Consider the following 23,261-nt stretch of genomic DNA (forward strand, 5'->3'; position numbering starts at 1 on the left):
CGCAATTGTTGACTTATAAGCGCTTATCAGGCACTTTTCGCTGTCACAATTCCAACTTGTCTTTTTTGCAAAACTCCCGTCGGATTCACAGCCATAAACAGTCCATACATTCAACCGCCGGCTCTTGCACACAAACCAACGCCCAGACGGAAGTCCCTCCCTCCTTCTCCGCTCGCTTTTGCCCAGCTCCGACATCTTTTCTTTTTTGTTTACTTTTAGAAAGTTCTTAAAATGTGCTCCAGAGAGACAAGCTTCTCGCTTTCAAATACATCAAAGGAAAACATCACTGTCCGCTCAATTCATCCCCCCCCTCCTTTTCTTTTTCGCTTGTATAGATGGCTCTCAGCCGAAAGAGCGACTCCCCCCTAGTGCGCCCTAAAGCGCCCCGGATCCGAGCTCCTCTCTTCTGAGGGGCTCGTTCGGGTCTCCGCTCGTGCGGATTCCCTCCTCCACCGCGGGCGGGCGAGGCGCCCTCGGGAGCGACCCGAGGAAGCGTCCGCCATGCGCGGGAGCCAGACCGGAAGCCCCAATCTGGGAAATTCTTGAAGATTTTAAAGCAGTGTTTGAGGAGGGTGGGCTTTGGGGGAGGGAGCCGAGTGGGGATGAGATGCCACAGAGTCTGCTCTCCAAATATGTCATTTTCTTCATAGAATCATAGCGTTGGAAGGGACCCCCCAGGCTCATCTAGTCCAACCCCCTGCACAATGCAGGAAATTCACAAATACCTCCCCCCACGCACACCCAGTGACCCCTGTTCTGTGCCCAGAAGAGGGCAAAAAAACCTCTTCAGGATCCCTAGTCAAACTGGCCTGGAGAAAAATTGCTTCCTGATCCTTCAGTGGAACAGGTCTCTCTAGTCCAGCGAACAATTATAACTCTGGAAGAATGCTAGTCCCCAGCTAGAGATGAGTAAACCTAGTCTCCCTAGTCCATATCCAAGATTTTTACCCACCCCATCTCTGTGGGTGACTTATCACATTGTTGTTGGCACCATCCAGATAGCTTCTATGGAACCCTTTCAAATGGGAGGCTTTGGTAGGATGAGAGATAATTTCAAGGGGCAGAAATAAGATTCAAAAAGCTGAAGGCCTGCTTTGGAAATTGCAGAGCTCCAACCAAGGGTCGTTTGGGGCCGGAGTGCTCCGGCAGTGCTCCGGCAGCCCAGGAGCAGGGAAAATGGCGGCGGCAAGCCCCAACCCTAGCTCCCAGTGGGCTGGTGAGGGCTGTGAAGAGAGAAATGGGAATGTGAGCCCCAAGGTAGCCAGTCAGAGGGCGGGAGTAGGTGGCTAGTGTGGCAGGCAGTGGTGGCGGCCAGGTCAATAGCGGCTCAGCAGGGCACAAGCAGTGGTGATGGGTGATCATGGCCTGGGGGGGCCACAGGGGGCCAGGTGGTGGCAGCAGGGCTGGATGGCGGGGGGCCAGCAGCGAGCAAGGCGGGGGCTGCATGAAGAGGAGGAGGAGGGCGAGCTGCGGCTGGAGGCCACCAGTGGGATGGGGGCAGCAATGGAGGGGTGGCCTCTGTAGCCTCCCACCAGCCCCAGGAGTCAGTTCATCTCCACGCGAGGGAGCTGGAAGAGGAGGCCGGCCTGAGTGAGAGTGACCCCGGGGACTCCACCATCGAGGACTCCATGAGTAGCTTGAGGTCAAGCTTTTACGAAGCACTCCTCATCAGCTGTTCTGCTATTTGGATGCTCTCCCAAAAGTTGCACTACCCACGCCGCCCCCTTCATCCCCAGAGTGCTCAAGTTTGGAATGGTCACAAGCAGCAGTGCCTGGAAGTCGCCTTTGAAACTTTTTGGTGATATTAAATGCTCTGTCGTGTACAGAGAATGCCACACTGAATGTGCAATTTCTTCTGAAGCAAAAAGCCTTTGCAAGAATCAACGATCTACATTTCCCCCTCCTGGTTGCACATCTGCTGTCTGACAGACATGTCTCATAATTCCCGATCATCACGATTTGCAAAAAAAAAAAAAGAGGATATAAGCAAAAAGAAATCGAGCCCAGTCAAATGCAAATCTTGCCAAGCCACAAAATATGCCAAGAATACTTCTCCAAAGGCAGAAAGTTCTGCAAAGTGCAAAAAGCCAATGGAAGAAAAAAATGATAGCAAGAAAAAGCCACAAGAACAGAAACCCCCACTGAATTCCTCATGCAGGTTCCTCAGGAGCAGCGTCACCAAAGCCTTATCAGGAGCACCTTGGGTGAATCTGGAGCTAACTGATAATGTTCTCTTTCTGAAGGAGCCTCCTTTGAGCTACAACGGCTTCACAATGACTCTTCGCAGGAAGCCATTTTCCCATACACTTTTCCAAAAACCAACCACCAACCGATGGCATGGCATAGAGAGACAGTAGCGGAGGAAGGGAGACTTGTGTGTCCAATCAGATCATACCCTCTTATAATTTATTTCATTGTTTTCTCCTTCCAAAAGACTTTGGTGCTTTAACTATCTAACTATCTGTCTGTCTGTCTGCCTTTAAGATTTCAAATATTAGCCAACAAAGAGATGGATAAAGAAGAGTGGGCTATTCAAGAGATGCTCTTCTAATCCATTTTATCCAAGGTTTTTTCCCTATCCAAAACAGTCCAGTGGAGCCTGAGCGGTGGGTGTTGTCTTCTGACACACTTCCGGTGATGTCAGGGGGTGTGGCATATACAAATAAGTTATGCTAATGAGTTATGCTAATGAGCTCCTGCACCTCTTTTTGACCCCTGGCTCCAACAAAGACAGTGTTATTTTGAAATCATTTGCTATGGTATTTTCACATGCCTTATAATAAAGGGGAGAGAATTAATCCTCAGGGGAATAATAATAATACAGTCCACCTATTGGGCATGATAGATAAATGGGATTTCCATGGTCAGAACCAATATGCCCCTATATGCCAGTTGTTGGGGGACAACAACTGGGGGAAGCTTTGGACCTCATGAACCTGCTGTGACCCTTCCAGGACTGGCCACTCTGAGAAACAGAAGCTGAACTCTGTGGACCATTGATCTAATCCAGCAGTGTTCTTCTTATGTTCTTAGACGGCAACCTTGATTACTGGGCAAGATACATTACTGATCTTCATTCAAAAGGACAACTTCAGTGACTATACCAACACCATGCATTCTGTAGCAATTCTATTTGTGTGCTATGCCGTGCACAATTAAATCAATAGAAAAATGACACATTTTGAGAGTCTTGATTCTTTTCTTTTTCTTAACCAGAGTATCATAGGTCAGATTGTATGTTGCTTTGCATATGTTAAATAAAAATGGGAGCTAATTTGAGCTGTAAATGCAGTTTGATTGGTTTTGTAATTCATAAGATGGTGAAATATGAACGCACCAACTTTGCAAAGCTTGCTGTATTTTATGGTCTATTAATCTCATATCTGGGGGATATCCAACATCAGGATTCAGCTGTTCAGTGTCTCCCTTTCATGATGACACCATTTAGCTAATCAATCAAAGTCAATTCATGCAAGCTTTTTAATGCATTAAAGGCAACCTGAGTGGACTCTTTCATACTTTGGGTGTGCTGAACTTGTCTTGTGAATAGTCCAACCCATTTCTGGAAACTTTCCTGGTACCGCCGATAACTGTGGGAACATTCTAGTCTTTTAATACACTGTTAACTGCCTTGAACATGTAAATGAAAGGGTGTTGAAACTATATGAAGTGGCAGCTCATCTGCATTATTAAGTGCCTTTATGAACATCCCATCTCCAAAGTACATCCGAGGAGCTGTTCCTCAGCTAGCACGCTTTCTGTATTACAGCACCTCAGGCAAAGGGTTGCTCGTGTCCCTTTAAATGAACAGTCCATGTTCACTCCATGCATGCAGCAACGTGAAACTGGGACACTTTTTTAGGTCAGAGACTTTCTTTGAACAATGAACAGACTCTGGATGAGACTGGGTGCAGGGGTGGTGAGGTGATTCTCCCTGCCAAGCTGAGGTCTTTCGCTTTCAAAGGAAAGGCAGAAGCTTCACCTTTTAATTGTTGTATTGACTCTGCTCCTTTGTTCAATACCCTTTCTTACCACTAAGATTGTCTAATCAAAGGGCCTTCCTTCCTGCCCGTGGCTCACCTGCCTCCACCATTGATCCAGAATTGGAAAAGAAAAGGGGAAACAAGGCCCCTGGAAAAGAGGACACAATTAACACCCGAGCGGCTTCAATTCATGGGTGTCTTTCAACCGCTCGCACCTCTCTGCATCTATTCTCTTTCTCTTCTATGTCTCCCTTTGTGCTCGTGGGTTTTCTTCAAGAAAAAGCCTTTGTCAGCAGCCCAGGGAGAAGATTAAAGCTCCTGTCAGAAGGAAACAGGTTGCTTTTGTGCCCAAGTCCTTCTAATCCACTTTATTAAAATGTTCCAAATCTTCCTTCAAGAGGAGAGATCACAGGAACATTCCCACATCACCCTTGGCATGCAATCCTTTGAAGAGCATCATTACAGGATGCTAGAAAAAAAGAAAAAAAATAAGGATGGGCTAAAAAGCAGACTGGAGGTTTGCGAGCCTGGTACTTCAAGGTTGCTGGTTCCAGCCTAACCCAGGCTGCTGCCAGAAGAAATCCATTTTCTCTCAGACAGCAGACTAAGTTTAACTAGTACAAGGGAACAATTATAACTCCAGACTTTTCCAAAGATACTCTCTCCTCCTGGTTGGATTCCACAGATAAAGAATTTTCAAAAAGGATTGTGGATGCAAACAATCATGTAATAATTAGGGATGTGGCAAACTTCTCAGGGAACAAGTTCAGCCGGGAGAATATATCCTGAACTGAGCCTAGGATCTGTTTGGTTCACTGCTGTCTTAGTCCAACAGCCATTGGACAGCTTTGTGGCTCTGCAGTAGCTGTGATTGTGGAGTTCTGTTTCCTTGCATTGCGAGCACCTTTGCATCGGCACAGTAGGTGAAATCGATTCTCCTCAGCATCATCAATGGTAGGGTAAGGTAATTACTTTGCCTCCCATATGGCTGCATGAAAATACACATGCACAAAATGATTTCGGTAACACTTAAGTACCAAATGCTAAAACTTTTTTTAGAACCAGCATATTTATAATTACAAAATGATATGCTCAATATTGATTTACATGATGGGCTGTTGAGTGGCATGCACTGTCAACAGGTGTGGGGAGGAGGGGGAATTTAGAGTTCTCATCAGGACCTGTGAGAATCTGCATGCTCGAAACACTGCTGCATGTATTATACCGCACTGTTTAAATATGCAAAACTAAACTGGACAGGCTGAAATGGCTAATGAACAGCAGAACAATTAATGCAAAATCACCTCCGTGTTCACAACTGGCAGAACATGAGCCAAATCAGCAGGCATTCAAGCATCCCTTTTTATAACAAACTCCAACCCCTCTACATGCTTTGCTTGCTATGCGCAATTGCTAGTCCTCCTCCTGGTGCTCTCAAGAAGGGAAAATGGTGCATTCTTGACAAATCCATCACTAATTTTTTTGGCCTTGAAGTTACAGGACAAATATGAAAGCTATAGTGTAATGCTGGGCAAACATAACCATTCCCCATGAATGCTGCTGTAGGGAAAGTAGAAAGCCAGTGGTGGAAAGTACCATCAAGTCACAGCTGACTTACGGCAACCCTGTAGGGTTTTCAAGGCAAAAGACATTCAGAGATGGTTTGCCATTGCCTGCCTATATATCATAACCCTAGACTTCCTTGGTGGTCTCCCATCCAAATACTAACAGGGCCGATCCCTTGCTTAGCTTCCAAAATCAGACAAGATCAGGCTAGACTGGGCAATTCAGGTCAGGGCACCTCTGATTTAGTGGCAGACAATTAGCTGTGATAACTTTTGCAAAGGTTTTTTGCTGATAAAATAACAAAAACACACCATGACTTGAATGCAGCCTGTAATCTAGGCCAGGCAGAAGAAATGCCTAATACCTTGTCTTTTTTGACCCAGTTATCATAATGTACGTTGACAGGATCCTGGGATCTATGAAGGCTGCGACTTGTGCACTGGATCCTTGCCCTTCCTGGCTACTGAAATCATGTAAGAGCCACATTAGTGAGTCCATAATTAATCAAGACACCTTTCCTGGCCACTCAAAGAGGTGGTTACATGTCCACTGCTAAAACAACAACAACAAAACTCATTCCTACAGAAAAATGATGTGGCTTTTCTGGGGGGAGGAGGAGGAGAAAAGTTGGATTTATACTCCACCCTTCACTCAGAATCTCAGAGTGGCTTACAATCTCCTTCCATTCCTCTCTCCGCAAGGTAGGTGGGACTGAGAGAGCTCTGAGAGCACTGTGACTGACCCAAGGTCACCCAGCTGGCTTCATGTGAAGGAGTGGAGAATGAAACCCAGTTCTCCAGATTAGAGTCTGCCGCTCTTAACCACTACAACAATCCTATAAAGTTCATTCAAAGGCCCCACTGAGTTCACTAGGGCTTATTCTCAAATAGATGCATAGGATTAGGGATGGGCCAACTCTGCCCTTCACTTCAGTTTAGAATGGGCTCCAGAGCTACTTAGAAGTAAGTCCCATTTTATTCAATGAGACTTACTTCCAGGCAAGTGTCTTTAGGATTGCAGCACTTGCCTCTGAATATGGGGACACAGAGAGCAGGGCTTGTAAGGCAGATCTTAAATAGTGGACTGGACAATATAGGAGGAGGCAGTACTCTGGTCCATAGCCATTTAGAGTTTTAAATAGAAGAACCAGCACTTTGAACTATGCCAGGAAACAAATGATCAGCGAGTGCAGATCTTTCAGCACTGGAGTGATAAGATCCCTGTATCCCACCCCTGACAATAGTCTGGATACTGCATTTTGGGTGAGCTCAAGCTTCTGGACCATGTTCAAAGGCAGCCCCAAACAAATCCCATTACAGTAATTACAGTAAGCTGGATGTAATCAGAACATGAATCACTGTGGCCAGATCATGCTTTTCGAGGAGTGGACATAGTTGGTGTATCAGCCAACACTGATAAATGGCCTTATGTGTCACAGAGGAGATCTGGGCCTCTGTCTGTACATCAGGATCTAGCCATATATCCAAGCTAAGAAACTCATTGAAACAATTAAGCAATTGAACATTCAAAAATTAAAACTAAGTTAAATACATACAATACATATACACAACAACTAGGCAGGAAGGAAGAATCATGGAGGGAATGTCAGATGAAATAAAAAGTGTCACCTGCTGGCAGAAAATAGCAACAGAATGGTACGGGTGAGTCTCTCTGGGAAAAGAGTTCCAGAATTTTGATGCCATGATTGAGAAGGCCTGATTATGGGAACTACATGTGCTCAGCAACCTCTAGAGCCATCAGGAAACTTGGGAAATATTCTGTAGTTTAACCAGCAGAATCTAGATTCACTAAGAACCATGGGAGAAAACTATATTGCCCATTGAACCTGTTAGCCCTGAAAAATGCAACGGATGGTGAAAGGTATCTAGGGCGGCCTCAAGAGTTACCAGATGGCATATAAATAGGCTATTCCTTTCAGGAAAGCGATGGCCAACTATCAAGTAGATAGGGCAATCAAACTGGAATTTTGGAAGAGTATGTGAGTGGGAAGCACAGGGGAAAACAGGTGATCAGTTTGTGTAGGAAAATGGCAGGTGAAAGATAAGAATGTAGCCCTGATAAATCTTAAATCCAAGCACTAATCAGTGTCCCTCAGAGTTACGAATACAAGAGTCCTTTACTTGTAATGTGTGTGTGCGCGTGCACACGCGAGCAAGCACAGGGTGACTAGGATTGCACCCCCTGATCCTGCTGCCACCTACACAAGTTCAGACTAACATAATGTATGATGAATATACAAACAGTATCTGGCTTTGCTAAGTGCATGTACAGCAACTTGCATTTGAACTCTTGAGGCTTCTAAACCCAAATATGTTCCTTATTCCCTCCTTCAATGTATTTTGCATATACACATTTATAACACAAGAAAAAATGGAATGAAAGTTATTCTCCATAGCAAAATGATGAGAATTTGAATGTTCCCTCCCTCGTGTGGCCCTTTCACCAAGTTCCATGTTCCCAACTTGCTAGTGCCCAGAACCCCCAGGATTCACCTCCAGTTATCAATAGTTCTATGTATGGTATCCTGACTGAAGAACTTCCCTCAGAAATGGAAGTCCTCTGCAAAGGAGTTAGAATCATAGAATCATAGAGTTGGAAGGGGCCATACAGACCATCTAGTCCAACCCCTTGCCCAATGCAGGACCAGCCTAAAGCATCTCTGACAGATATTTGTCCAGCCTCTTCTTGAAAGCTGTGAGTGAAGGGGAGCTAACCACCTCCCTAGGCAGCTGATTCCACCTTTGAACCATTCTGATCATCAAAAGGTTTTTCCTAATATCCAGCCGATAGCTTTCTGCATGTAATTTAAACCCGTTGCTTTGGGTCCTATCCTCTGCTGCCAACTGGAACAACTCCTTGCCCTCCTCCAAATGACAGCCTTTCAAATATTTAAAGAGAGCAATCATGTCCCCCTCCTCTTCTCCAAACTAAACATTCCCAAGGCCCTTAGCCTTCCCTCGTAGGGCTCAGTCTTCTGACCCCTGATCATCCTTGTCACTCTCTTCTGCACCCTCTCGGTTTTGTCCACATCCTTTTTGAAGTGTGGCCTCCAGAACTGCACACAGTACTCCAGGTGGGGCCTGACCAAGGCAGTATACAGAGGGGCTATGACCTCCTGCGATTTCGATGCTATGGCCCTTTTAATACAACCCAAGACTGAATTAGCCTTTTTTTTTGCCACCGCATCACACTGATTGCTCATATTTAGTTTACAGTCCACCCTTACCCCAAGATCTCTTTCGCATACACTACTCCCCAGAAACATATCCCCCATCCAGTATTTGTGCTTGACATTTTTGTGGCCCAGATGTAATACTGTGCATTTATCTTTGTTGAATTGCATCCTGTTCACAACTGCCCACTTCTCCAGAGTATTCAGGTCTTGTTGAATTTTAACTCTATCTTCTTGGGTGTTTGCTACTCCTCCCAATTTGGTATCATCAGCAAATTTAATGAGTAGCCCTTCTACCCCTTCATCCAGATCACTGATGAAAATATTGAAAAGTGCTGGGCCCAAAACTGAGCCTTGAGACACCTCACTGGACACCTCCCTCCAATCTGATGAAATGCCATTGACCACCACTCTTTGGATGTGGTCCTCTAACCAGTTCCTTACCCACCAAACTGTCCTATAGTCCAGTCCACAGTCTTCCAGTTTGCCCATCAGAATGTCGTTGTAAGAGAAGGCTTACAGGGAAGGCTAGCTGTTCGGCCATCAGTCTCTCTCTGTGTGTGTGTGTATAATACACACACACACACACACACACACACACATGATCCCCCTTCTATTACAAAGGTCAAAAAGGTATCCCACATAGCCCATGGAATCCAACTGCCATTTTGACTTTTGATATACACTTTCCATTCCTTTGTCAAAACATCATGACTGCTGTGTATCTGGCTTGCCCTTCTGCAGCTAGACAGCCTCAGCCAAGACCACAATAGGGAAAACTTGGCTGCCACAGTCAGCTATGCAGATAAATCAAGCAGACCACATGCTGTGATCAAACAAGAAAAATATCAAGGGGACTGTTTTGTGTGGGCTTCCTTTAAAAAAAAACACAGAGATACACCCTCTGGCCATAACCACCATGTTAATGGGGAAGATAAGTAAACATGAAAAACAATCCAACAGAAGAACTTTGTGACAAAAGGTCTCCATGGAGCAAGGCTAACCCTGATGATCCGCTGGCTGGTTGGCAATTTATTTCTTGGCCAAATGCATTTGCTGGTTTTAATAACAACTGGGAACATCTCTGCAATTAATCCTATCAAAAGGAAATGAATGCACACAGAACTAGGTCTGAATTTACGGCCCTGCCTTTTTGTTCAGGAGCAGAGGGGCTGGCAAGTCACCCTCCAGAGAGGCCACCTCAGCGTTGTGGCAGTGGGCAGCAGGTTATTCTCTAGGTTCCTTCACCTGACATTTGAGTCTGACACAGCAAGGAAAATATAACCTTGGCCTATCTTAACAAGCCATTTCTGAATAATAAATAGGCAATAGCAGAGGAATGCCAGGGAGACATTTCAGTTAGTTGAAAGGCTCAGCAAGTCTTTATGCAATTGCTTTTTCTCCTCTATGCAGATTCTGAGAGTTGTGGCAGAAAGTGACCAAAGGAAAGAATAAAGGAATATAAGCCACAACACACAAAGAAGTGTTTGCTTATTCATCTAAGTCCATCACTGATGCTTGGCCAGCTGGATATTTTACAGTTTTGGTTCCCAAGTGTATCCATAGAAGTGCATCATTCACAATAAGACACTGGGGGATATTGGCTAGTGCCAGTTCTCCAGCATTTTTGTTTTATATGTGATGCTTTGGTACAACATTCTTTTTAAAAAATCTGATTGTTGGTATAATCCAAGGCTCTCCAACCTTTTCAATAATGAAAGCTGCTTTTGAGTAATGAAAAATATCCCAATTAGACTCTCTCTCTCTCTCTCTCTCTCTCTCTCTCTCTCTCTCTCTCTCTCTCTCTCTCACCACACACACACACACACACACACACTCACACACACACACACACAGTCCCAGATGAGTCTCAGATCAGTTGATTAAGCCTTCCCAGGTCCTTGAGTTACACAAGAGCATTCTTGTGATCTTTACTGGGGTCTTCTAGAAGCTGCCTGAGCAACGCTTCAGTAGCTGGTAAGCTAACCAGTAGCTCACAATTTACCTGTTGGAGACTACTTCACATTACCACTTGCCAACCATAGAATATATAGACCTGTGCTAATGTGATATAGACCTGTGCTAATTTGAGGTTTTGCATGAGACAGTCTACAGGTATATGAATAAAACAGAGAAGAGCTTCAGAAACATCTATTTCTCACATTGGAGAGTCTACGTCCTTATAAATAAAACTTCTTATTGTGCCAAGAGTAAAAATTGTCTGCAAAGGTAACAATCAGTTTAATTATTCTCAGGGCTATTTTTGGGCAGGAACACACAAGAAAGGAGTTCCGGCTGGCTCCCAAGTTGGCCACGCCCAGCAGGAACTCATTAGCATAATAGGCCACACCCAACAGCAGAAACTCATTAGGATTGGCTACATTAGGGGTGCGTGGCCTAACATGCAAAGGAGTTCCTGCTACAAAAAAAGCCCTGGGGTTTGACAACAAACAAGGTAAACAGAATAACAAGCAAAAGGTGGGTGTGGCTGGTAACATGGGGGTGCGGCCTAATGTGCTAATGAGCAGTGCTGTCAGGGGTGTGGCCTAATATGCTAATTAGTTTCTGCTGTTGGGGGTGGCCTATTATGCTAATGAGTTCCTGCTGGGCTTTTTCTACAAAAAGAGCCCTGATTATTCTGATAATGTTAGTTGCTGGAAATGTGGAAGACTCGTGTTAACTAGTATTAGAACTGCAAAGTTGCCCATAACTTCAGGACAGAAGTCAAACAATGCATCGTTATCATGCTGCATATCATCCTTAAACATCCTTTGTTCATCTAGGCTTCAAAAAAGTTGCAATTTGCCTCAGTTACACAGGCATCCCAATAAACTAAAAGGATGATGCTAAAGGATCAGAAAGCTACTCCTCCAGTATTCAAGACTGTATTTTAGATTTAGCATCTAAAGAATGTGCAATATATCTACCAACAGATACCTTAGATAAATTAAACTTATGGAAGTTAAATCATGTTGGCGGAGAACACGGGAACATAAGAAGAGCCTGCTGGATCAAACCAGGGGTCCCTATAGTCCAGCATACTTTTTTGCGCAACAGCCGATCAGCTGACCTGGATGGTCAAACAAATGGTGCTGCCTTCTAGCACTGGTATTCAGAGGCTCACTTGACTATATATGGAAGCTCCCTTCAGTTACCATCGCTAGTACCCAGTGATGTATGCTGCATGAATCTAACCTTCATTTAAAGGCATCTATGCTCATGGCCACCACTATGTCCAGTGGCAGTGAGTTCCTCATCTCTGGACCACTCTACCCTTTGGACCTCACCAACTGTTTTGGCTTTTAGGGGCCAGGGTGAGTATTTTTAATTTGCTCAGGCTTTTGACATTTTTTTCTGATCACTTTTCAGTGTTGTGTTTGTTTTTTAATTATTCCCTGTTTATTTTAACATTGTCTTTGGCGGGTTTTGGTTGCTGAATATGGTTTTGGATTGTTTATTTTGTGGTTCTGCTGATTTTGGCTATGATTTGGATCTGTTGGGATTTTCTTGTTTGTTATACTGTTTGAGTTCTCTTTGGTTGTGTTGTGGTTTTATTACTTAATCTTGTTTTTTTTTAATTTACTATTGTGGAATTGGGTTGATTGTTATATTGATTCCCCTTATGATATGTATGCTGTTGTGTGACCCACCTCAAGCAGCTGTGTCCTGGACAAGCAGCAAAGAAATATGCTAAATAAACAGATAACAAACAAATAGACCAACTGGGAGAAAATGGGTCATCACTTTATGTAGAGAAGATAGAATACCGGATAGTCTCACATCTAAAATGCATCAGCCCATATGCTGTTTTGATTCCCTGGTGGCTAGTTACCTCTACCACCTTGATTCCACCCTTCCTTTATATGGAAATACTGTTGAAGAATTGGTCATTAAGCATCTTCATGTGTATCTAGGTGTGGGTTCCTGCATCATTCCCATATTGAGTTCCTGAAGCTCTTTGTGGTAGTGGACAGTGCCGTCAAGTTACAGCCAATTTATGGCAACCCCATAGGGTTTCCAAGGCAAGAGACAATCAGACGTGGTTTGCCATTGCCTGCTACTCTGTAACTACTCTGGACCTCCTTGGTGGTCACCATCCAAATACTAACTAGGGCCGACCTTTCTGCAGTTTCTTGTTTTGCCATATAAATTGTATCATCAATTTGTCAAGTTCGTTAAAATATTTTTTTATTTTGAAGGACTGGAATTGTTTGAAATTTAAAAAATGAATCTTGGTAAAATGTTCATTTTTATTGTAGCTATTCTTCCCATCAAGGATATTTGTAAGTCTTTCCATTTTTCCAAATCTTTCTTAATATCCAGTATGATTTCCATATAGCTGTCTTTCACCAAGGAACTACATCTATTTGTTATATTTATTCCTATAATTATTTCACTTTTTTTTTAACTTCCAGACCTGATATTTCTTGTAGCTCTTGGGTTTGGATCATGACTATATTGCCTGATAAGAACAAAACAAACCATTAAAAAGTAGCTGGGGACATTAAAAACAGCATAAAATATCCATTAAACACTCCTCAGTCCAAAAGGAGACCATAAAACAGCTTTAAAAAACCCTCCCCATTAAAAGTCTGGGTAAAAAGGAAAATTTTGGCCTTGTGCCTAAAAGACAGTATGGTAGGCACCAGGCAAGCATCAAGGGGGAAGGCATTCCAAAGACAAGGTTCCACCACTGAAAATGCCCTGTCTTTAGTCACTACCAACTAGTTAATTGGCTTACTAGGCTGTCACCTAACATTGTATAGGAAGCCAGTCCCAGTTCCAAGGCAACACTCAATAGGGCAGAACTTTCTTTAAAAAGCACCACCACCTCATTTTACATTTCTTCAGTAGTCCAGCTCAACCAGATGGAGTCTGGTGGTAGTCCATATATACAGACTCATACAGTGCTGTCCACAAGCCATCACTTTCATGTCCTTGGAAGTCCTACAAGTTGTCAAAGAGATACCATGCAGCACAGAAGGTCTTGCCCTCAAGAGGACATGGTTGCAAGCATCAGCAGAATGCAAAAGACATTTTGCACTTTCCTTATTTATCCAAAAAGCTATTTTTGTTCATTAAAACCTAGTTACTACCAGCATCTCTCCAATAACCTGGAGTGCTTGCTTGGTTAATTTTAGCAAGCAGAGCTTTGACAAAGTAATTTTACTGTCCTCAGGGATCTGCCAGTTTATGCCGGTCTTCACGATTTCAGATGAAATTGAGTTAATTTTCGCTGAAATTGCTTCTTAGCAGACAAACACATTCCCCATCATTGCAAGCTTATGCCTCTGCAGCTCTATTATTCTTTAATTTACACACCCCAGCAGTGAGGGATTAATGCCTGAGACATACAAAAGGCTACGATATGGAAAGGAGAGGAGAAGGAGAGGGAGTGAGAATGGCACTCCGCAGGGAATAGGTAATGGTGTTTTCGTTTGATAGTCAAAACATTTAAAGTTTGGCATTAACACCAAGTCAGCTCTGGTTGTCCTTTCGCTCTGGAAATGTATCACCTGAGCTCTGGAAAAAACAAACAAACCAGAATCTTACTACAACATCACTATATGTGGCAGTGGAATGTTCTGGCAGAGTGACCAGGTTCTGAACATATCTAGTAGAATACTGTTCCTTACAACCTAAGATAAATTCTGAAATCAAGTGCAAGAGATCAAGATTACTTTAGCGATCCCCTATAAAGACAATTGAAGGTCAAAGAAGACGGGGACAGCAGAGGATGAGATGGTTAGACAGTGTCGTAGATGCAACGAACATGATATTGAGCCAACGTCAGAGGACGGCGGAAGACAGGAAGGCCTGGCATGATCTGGTCCATGGGGTCGCGAAGAGTCGGACTCGACTGTGCGACTGAACAACAACAAAAAATAAAGACAATGGCATGAAAACGTCAGGTATCCACAAAATAAACAAATTTGGAATGACACAGAAAAGCACTTCACTGGTGTTATTCGTGCCTCTGTGTGTGTAGTGATCTAATCTTTAAAACGAATGCTTTGATGAAACAATTTTTTAAAAAAAATCTCAAGAAGAGTTTTTTTAGTGGAAACCATACTTTCTTTCTGAAGATATAATTTAGGATTAAATTGTATCTTTCTAAACATGAGGCATCTGTCAGTAGAATCGGTCGATAGGATGCTGAGATGATAGGGCCTATGAGTCTGGCACGAGTCACTCTTATGTTCTGACCAAATTTAGCTATGAGGACTGAAACCAAATCCAAAAAGTTATTTCAAATACTTATCGAAGATTTGATAAGCCTTAATAGCTCATAAGAGCTTGCCTATAAGGAAAGAGATGGTTACTGAGAGAGGAAGGTTTCCACAAAAACATAGTAGTGTCTATGACATGACATTAAAACTGTTGGTAGAGTTTAAACATGCAGAGGAACAGAGCACCAACTGTTTAAAGAAAATAACTCGGTTTATTAAAGAAGAAATAAACTTTGATAAAACAGAGGAGAGGGAGAGAGGCTTAACTAACTGTTGTGAGAGACATGAAGGGGAGTGCTCAGTTGGAGCCAATCTGGAGACAGGAAGGATATAATTTGAAATTGTGGGAAATTCCAAATCTACCTATGCTAACTAGCAGTCCTTCAGCTGTCCACCTGTAGGGTAATATTCAGATCTTCTTCATAAGACTGCACTATAGATCTTGCATATCCCAACACCCTGTCTCAAGACCTATTGTGCAAGTACATAAGATTCATTTTTCTTCATAGAATCTCCGCTTTGCAAAACAGTGTTCAAGTTTAACAACTGTACATTTAGAAAATCCATTCATATTCTACCCTCCTTCCTGGAGGTGCTTCTGTGAATGTCCATTTCTGATGCTTGAATGGAGATTTAATTCATCCCTCTGTGTTATTTCTCCATCTAGCTGCCTGATCAGCAGGCATTCTCTTTATGTCTGCCCAAGTGGAAGGTTCCATTGCAGTCTCTATTTTGGTCAGCTAGAAGAGTTTTCTTGGTGGTGTTCACTTGTTGGATATAGCCAGTCATCTGACCTCTGGTTCCTCATCCCCTTACGGTTCTTGGGGCTCTTCTGGTATGCCATCTGTAGGTTCCAAGGTGGTTGGTTGCATTGCTTCCGGCTGATAAATTTTATTTTCCTCCATCAATTTGGATTCTATAGTGTCCATTTTTGCTGTAGTTTTAGATTTTTCCTTTTTGTCTATGTAGACTACATTGGAAATGCGTATATTTTGTGTTTTTGGACCAAAGATTCTATATCCCTTACATCCCAAAGTTTACCCAACAAAAATACCTTGCGCAGTCCTTAAGTCCAACCTGGACTGCTTTTCTTTGGGGATGTAGGCAAAGGCTTTTGACCCAAATACCCTTAGATATTTTGTTCTGGGTTTCTGCCCATACTGCAGTTCATACAGCGTGTTCTTGGCACCTTTTGTGGGCAGGCTGTTTTGTAGATAAGTGGCTGCATTGATGATTTCTGCCCAGTATTTCTCTGGTAGATCTGCTTCTAGTCACGTGCATCTGCAGATTTCTGTCAGGGAACAGTTCTCCCTCTCAGCTACACCATTTTGTTCTGGTGTGTATAGGACAGTGAGTTGATGTTCAATACCTTATTCAGTTAAATACCTTTTTATGTCATGTCCCACATATTCTCTGTTGCTAACCATTGCTTGAGTTCAAATACTTCACTCTTCTCCCTTATTAAGTAGGTAACTGTATTCAGAGCAATCATCAATGAAAGTCAAAATATATCTGTTCCCAGTGGGCTCTCTGTTTTCATTGGACCACAAACATCACTATGAATGAGCTCTAGGGGTCGCCTTGTTTGGTTTGGTTCATGATTGCTGCTGAAACTTGGTCTTGTCCTTTTAGTTTGGATGCACGGCATGCAATTCCTTTCCCTTGTACATTTATTTATTTGTATGCCTTTGGTCAAATTCTGGTTCTCAAGTTGGGCAATTGCATAATTATCTCTATGCCCAAATCTTCGGTGCCATAACCAGGAACATCTCTTATGATTGTAACTTTTGGTCAAATTTGCACTTGAGTGCATATGTCCAGAGCATATAAATCTTAATGCGCTCTCCCTGTTGCAATCAGTTCGCCAACCTGTTTGATAAGACATCTTTCCCCAAATTAGGTCACCATTCCTCTTTTTGCAACAACTCTTACTGAAAGGAAGTTATTTGTTAGCTGTGGCACATACAAACAGTTCTCAAAAAGGATTTCTGTCTGTCTGGGAGCCTGCATTTTATAGTTCCCAATCCTACCCCTTCTGCCACAACAGATCTCCCATCAGCTACACTTAGTGTTTCTCTTTCTTCTTAATTTAAAGTTTCAAAAAAATTCTCTGTGTGCACTCATGTGCATTGAGCCTGCACTATCTAAGAACCATATATGACTTTTGGTTGCCGCTTTAGTTAATATGAAACACTTCTTCAGGGGTGGCTGTTTCAAATTCTCCCCCTTTATTTGTCTTGGAGGGGTACCCTTCTTTTAAAAAGTGCTACATTCCTTTTTAATATGTCCCTGTTTTCCACATGAATAACAAATTACTTTGCTTTTCTATTCTTATAAAAAGCTACTTGCTGAGCATTCTGCTCAGCCTTTCTGTTGGGCTCCTCAAACTATTTATGTTTAAATATATGCTCCAGTTCATATATCTTATTTGACACAGAGATGACATAAGAACATAAAAACATAAGAGAAGCCAATGTTGGATCAGGCCAATGACCCATCTGGTCCAACACTCTGTCATACAGTGACCAAAAATACCAGGAGGAAGAGGAGGAGATTGGATTTATACCCTGCCCTTCACTATCCAAAGGTGTCTCAGAGTGGCTTACAAACTCCTTTCCCTTCCCATCCCCTCCCCACAACAGACACCCTGTGAGGTAGGTGGGGCTGACAGAGCTCTTGACAGAAATTGCTCTTTTTCAAGGACAGCTCTTATCAGAACTAAGGCTTGCCCAAGGTCATCCAGCCAGGTGCAAGTGGAGGAGTGGGGAATCAAACCCAGTTCTCCCAGATTAGAGTCCACGCACTTAACCACTACACCAAACCAGGTGCCATCAGGAGGTCCATCAGTGGGTCCACCACAACACTAGAAGCCCTCCCACTGTTGCCCCCCCAAGCACCAAGAATACAGAGCATCACTTGCCCCAGACTGAGAGTACCTATCTATATCTTATGGCTAAGAGCCACTGATTGACCTCTGCTCCATATGCTTATCCAGGGCTTTTTTTGTAGAAAAAGCCCAGCAGGAACTCATTAGCATAATAGGCCACACCCAAGAGCAGGAACTCATTAGCATATTAAACCACACCCCTGACAGCACAGCATATTAGGTCGCACCCCCATGTTACCAGAAGTGTGGCCATCCAGCCACACCCACCTTTTGCTTCTTATTCTGTTTACCTTGTTTGTTGTCAAAACCCAGAGCTTTTTTTGTAGCAGGAACTTCTTTTCATGTTAGGCCACACACCCCTAATGTAGCCAATCCTAATGAGTTTCTGCTGTTGGGTGTGGCCTATTATGCTAACGAGTTCCTGCTGGGCATGGCCAACTCAGGAGCCAGCCGGAACTCCGTTCCTGTGCGTTCCTGCCCAAAAATAGCCCTGTTATCTAATTCCTTCTTGAAGCTGTCCATGCTTGTAGCTGCCACTGCCTCCTGTGGCAGTGAATTCCATGTGTTAATCACTCTTTGGGTGAATAAGTACTTCCTTTTATCCGTTCTAACCCGACTGCTCAGCAATTTCATTGAGTGCCCACAAGTTCTTGTATTGTGAGAAAGGGAGAAAAGTACTTCTTTCTCTACCTGCTCTATCCCATGCATAATCTTGTAAACCTCAATCATGCCATCATTTCTCCAAGCTAAAGAGCCCCAAGTGCTCTAACCTTTCTTCATAGGGAAAGTGTTCCAGCCCTTTTATCATTCTAGTTGCCCTTTTCTGCACTTTTCCCCAATGCTATAATATCTTTTTTGAGATGTGGTATCCAGTGTTCCCTCTAAGATAAGTTAGTGTGAGCTAGTTCACAGTTTTTGAGCCTCCAGCTCACACATTTTTGCCTTAGCTCAGGAAGGATGGCTCCAGAACAAACTAATTTATGCAGCAGCCAAATTGCTGCCGCACAACTTTAATGCCAGTAGCTCACAAAGCAGAATACTTGCTCACAAGGCTCCACAGCTTAGAGGGGTGGTACTGCAGGGATCCGTACTGGATCCAATGCTTTTTGACTTGTTCATTAATGATTTGGAGTTGGGAGTAAGCAGTGAAATGGCTAAATTTGTGGATGACACAAAATTGTTCAGGGTGGTGAAAACCAGGGAGGATTGTGAGGCACTCCAAAGGGATCTGTCAAGGATGGGCGAGTCGGCATCAACGTGGCAAATGGGGTTCAATGTGGCCAAGTGCAAAGTAATGCATATTGGGGCCAAAAATTCTAACTATAAATACACATTGATGGGGTCCAAACTAGCAGAGACTGACCAAGAGAGAAATCTTAGAGTCATAGTAGATAACTCACTTGAAATGTCGAAACAGTGTGCGACTTCAATAAAAAAGGCCAGTGCTATGCTGGGGATTATTAGGAAGGGAATTGAAAACAAATCAGCCAGTATCATAATGTCCCTGTATAAATCAATGGTGCAACCTCACTTCAAATACTGTGTACAGTTCTGGTCACCACACCTCAGTCTGGGGCAAGTGATGTGCTGTATTCTTGGTGCTTGGGGGGGGGGCAACAGTGGGAGGGCTTCTAGTGTCCTGGCCCCACTGATGGACCTCCTGATGGCGCCTGGTATTTTTGGCCACTGTGTGACAGTGTTGGACTGGATGTGCCATTGGCCTGATCCACCATTGGCTTCTCTTATGTTCTTATGGGAGGGCTCAGTTGGAGCAGGAAGTCTCCAAAGGGACAATAAGGAGACAGGAAGGGCATAATTTGAAGTTGTGGGAAATCTTTAATCTAGGTATGCTAACTAGCAGTTCATCAACTGTCCCCTATTGGCTGTTCTTCTGATCTTTTTCAAGCTGGTGCACTATAGACCTTGTATGTTCCAACAAGAACAGGTTCATATAAGGGCATCTAAATTAAATGTGTTTAAATACCCTTTTGAACAGATTTTCAGCACATGGTGCTTACCTATTTGCTGAAGGTGGTAGGATACTGTTTTCTTTTCCAAGAACATTCACACTCCCTTCTTTTGTACCCCTATTGTGTCTTGGCATAAAGGTATTGTAGGTTTTTAATTATTACAAAACCTGCAGAATCTTACTCATCTGAGACAACACCGGGACAGAAGATAATAAGGCACCAATAGCTCTTTCACATAAACCTATTAAAATCTGTCTTCCTATATCTTAGATTACTTACTTATTATTATTTTTAATTGGGAATGGGGGATATAAATAATGATATCCTATGTAAGAGCAAAGCTCTGTGAAAGGAAGGTGGATCCACATAACATTAGGAGTGTGGTGGTGCCAGACACTGTAATCGCATATCGTGATTTCCAAACACATCTCAGCTTCACATTCTTCATGCTGCTCATATGGTGTTGCATTCTTTCTATTATATCTCACCTTTAATGTGGAAAAAGTGAATGTACTGAGATTCTTTAAAAGAACCATGGCAGGCTAGCCCTTGCCTGCACAAAAAAGTTCTATGCAACAAAATAGTTGAGCAGAAAAGCAGTGAGATAAAATTGCAGAGAAAAAGGTGAGGGAAGTGAGAAAGGTGAAGAAAAACATTAATAGAAAAATGGTTCCATTGAGATGAACAGTAAATATTGAAAAGCGCAAGGCGCGTTCACCTGCCTAGAATTGGAATCTGACTTGCAACAGCAGCTAAGATAAATTTATTCTGGCGTTCCACCCCATAAGCCTACCTGTCTCTCAGAAACAATTGAGGCTCAGCCTAAAACTGTATATTAAATAAGTGGCCTATTAGTGCATAACAGTGAAGGGCAGTGAGCCAACAGAAAGGGAGAAGAGTCGATTGGAAAAGATGTCTATTTCCTTGACTCCATTGGAAATAAAGAAAGCGCAGTCCCCCGGCTTCTCATTCTGTGTCTGGAGAAAGTTAAGCCTCCGGGTTTCTGAGAAGATGATGTTCAGTGTGAAAAATCCACACACTGTGTGTGTGTGCATGTGTGTGTGTGTGTGTGTGTGTGTGTGTGTGTAAGAGGGATCATTGGCCTACTAGGGCTCGCACAGCTGAAATGTTTGCAGTGCACTCAATAGCGATGGGTACACAGACACACAGGGGTAAATCCACCCATCTTTATCTGTTAAACATTTAGCAGGGGGTCCGTATGTGCAGTGCTTGAAATTATGCATTTGAATTGCCTTTGAACATATGAATTTCCATGTGGTGGGGGAAGAAACCTAAAAGAGCAGATAACACTACGTTGGCTCTGAGGCATACTCTTTCCAGTTTCTGGCTTTTAGCTTCATGCATTTTTATAGAAGTGTTGCCAGTGTGAACGGGGCATTTACATTTTTTAATCAGACCCAACAGTTTGAAAGTAATTGAAGATGTATAATCGGTTTGTTTGTTGTTAGGCTATTTATTAAAAAAAATTTTTTTTGGTCCAGTTTGAATTCCAATAACTCTTTTCTTCCAAGCAAACAGCCATCTCTCTATAGTGATAAAGGGACATCTATGGGAGGCCTCAAACAAAAGGAAGAAATGTTTTGTTTATTGTTCGCTTTGAGCTTTTCCGTGTGTTTTCCGAGAAAGGAGCCCACAGCAATTAAAAAAGCAAGAAGAAACTCCCTTTGGGAACAGACGGCCCGCCCTCTGTTGATAACACAGCCATTTACAAGGATCAGGACTGAGACACTGATTCTTCTGGTAGTCTTTGTAGTCTAGGGCAGCAGGGAAATCAATTAGATGTCCCTTCCACGAAGTCTTTTCATTAGCACTGACATTTCCATTACTTGAAAACAGAATCATAGGCAGCCTTGGAAGAGTGCAAATGTAAACTTGCAACCAGGTCTCACGGCAGCCAGTGCCAATGGTTAGCGAGGCCAGGTCCTTGCCAGGCCCAGTTTAGAGGGTTCATGACTATTGTGCCACCTTTGCAGTCCAACCTGGCCAGGACTTGAACAAAGTGAAAGTGTGTCCCTAAAGACTATGGGATGCTCTCTCAATTTCTGTGCCCTACTACAAACACACACCCCTAACATTCCCTGATCCAAAGACAGACAAAAATTTGGAGGAAAGCTGGCATACACATCTGTCCCAAACACCATTCCTCTCATACAACACTGTGTGCAATACGAGTGTTGCGCCAGACTCCTCATCTTTGCAGTTTTCATTTTAAAAAAGCATAGCTTTATAGCCTGCCTTTTTTTCAGTGTAAGCTGTGGTGGTGACCTTGAGATAATCCCCCCATCTAGCTTCAGAAAGTTTGCTGCTTCAGTTGCCTCATCTGTTTGACAGCCAGCATGATGTACCGACTAGAGTGTCAGATTAGGATCTGGGAGACCCAGGTTCAAATCCCCACTCTGCATGGAAGCTCGCTGGGTGACCTTGGATCCGTCATTCTCTCTCAGCCTAACCTAGGGTAGCAAGGCTCCAGGTGTGGTTTGGGAAATCTTCCAGAATCACAAGTGACCTCCAGGCAACAGAGATCAGTTTGACTGGGGGGGAAATGGCTCCTTTGGAGGGTGGACTCTATGGTATTGTACCCTGATGAGGTCCCTCCTCTCCCCATACACCATAGGTAGGGCTGCCACCTTCCAGCTGGGGTCTGGGGAATCTCCAGGAATTACAACTGATCTCCAAGCAACAGATATCAGTTCTCCTGAGGGAAATGGCTGCCTCAGAGGGTAGACTCTATGGCTTTATACTCTGATGAGGTCCCTCTTCCCCCCAAACCCAATCCCTCCCTAGGCTCCACTCCCAAAATCTCCAGTTATTTCCCAACCCAGAGTTGTTGTGAGGAAAAACTGTAGTGGAATGCTGAACCAAGGACAAAGTGCTGCATTTGGATATAATTGCAAATATATACCCCACACTGTAGAAGCTCCAGGTAATCCATGATTATACCCTGTAGCTTCTATGTGGATGTCAGGAGGGCGATATCAACCCCCTCCTGACTATGCAGGAGCCCACCCTGTCAGCTCTCGCCAGAAGGGAGACACTAGTCCGAGACCCTTTCCAGGGGGACCCGGGATACTTGTGCCGCAACCACAGAGGGGTGGAACACCTACAAAGGGAGGGGGTCGGGGCCGCGGTAATCACTGGGCCGGTCGTCAGGGATACGATCGATGGAAAACAGGATGGCAAGTCAACAACCGAGACCAGTTCCCCTTTGGGCTCTGGCTGGTGGCTCGGTTGCTTTAAGAAGTGTGTGGTGGGGGATCACAGGTGCAAAGGCGGAACAAATAAAAGATGAGAGTCAGGTGAAACCGAGGAGGAATGAGATGGAAGGAGTTACGGAAAAATGACAGAGAGGAGTGGTGAACTCCACTTGAACTCGTCTATCGTCTCCCCATCATTGTGAGTGCCGTTAACTCT

This window comes from Gekko japonicus, unplaced genomic scaffold (assembly GCF_001447785.1).
Source record: "Gekko japonicus isolate JY-2015 unplaced genomic scaffold, Gekko_japonicus_V1.1 scaffold12, whole genome shotgun sequence".
NCBI classification, from domain to species: domain Eukaryota; kingdom Metazoa; phylum Chordata; class Lepidosauria; order Squamata; family Gekkonidae; genus Gekko; species Gekko japonicus.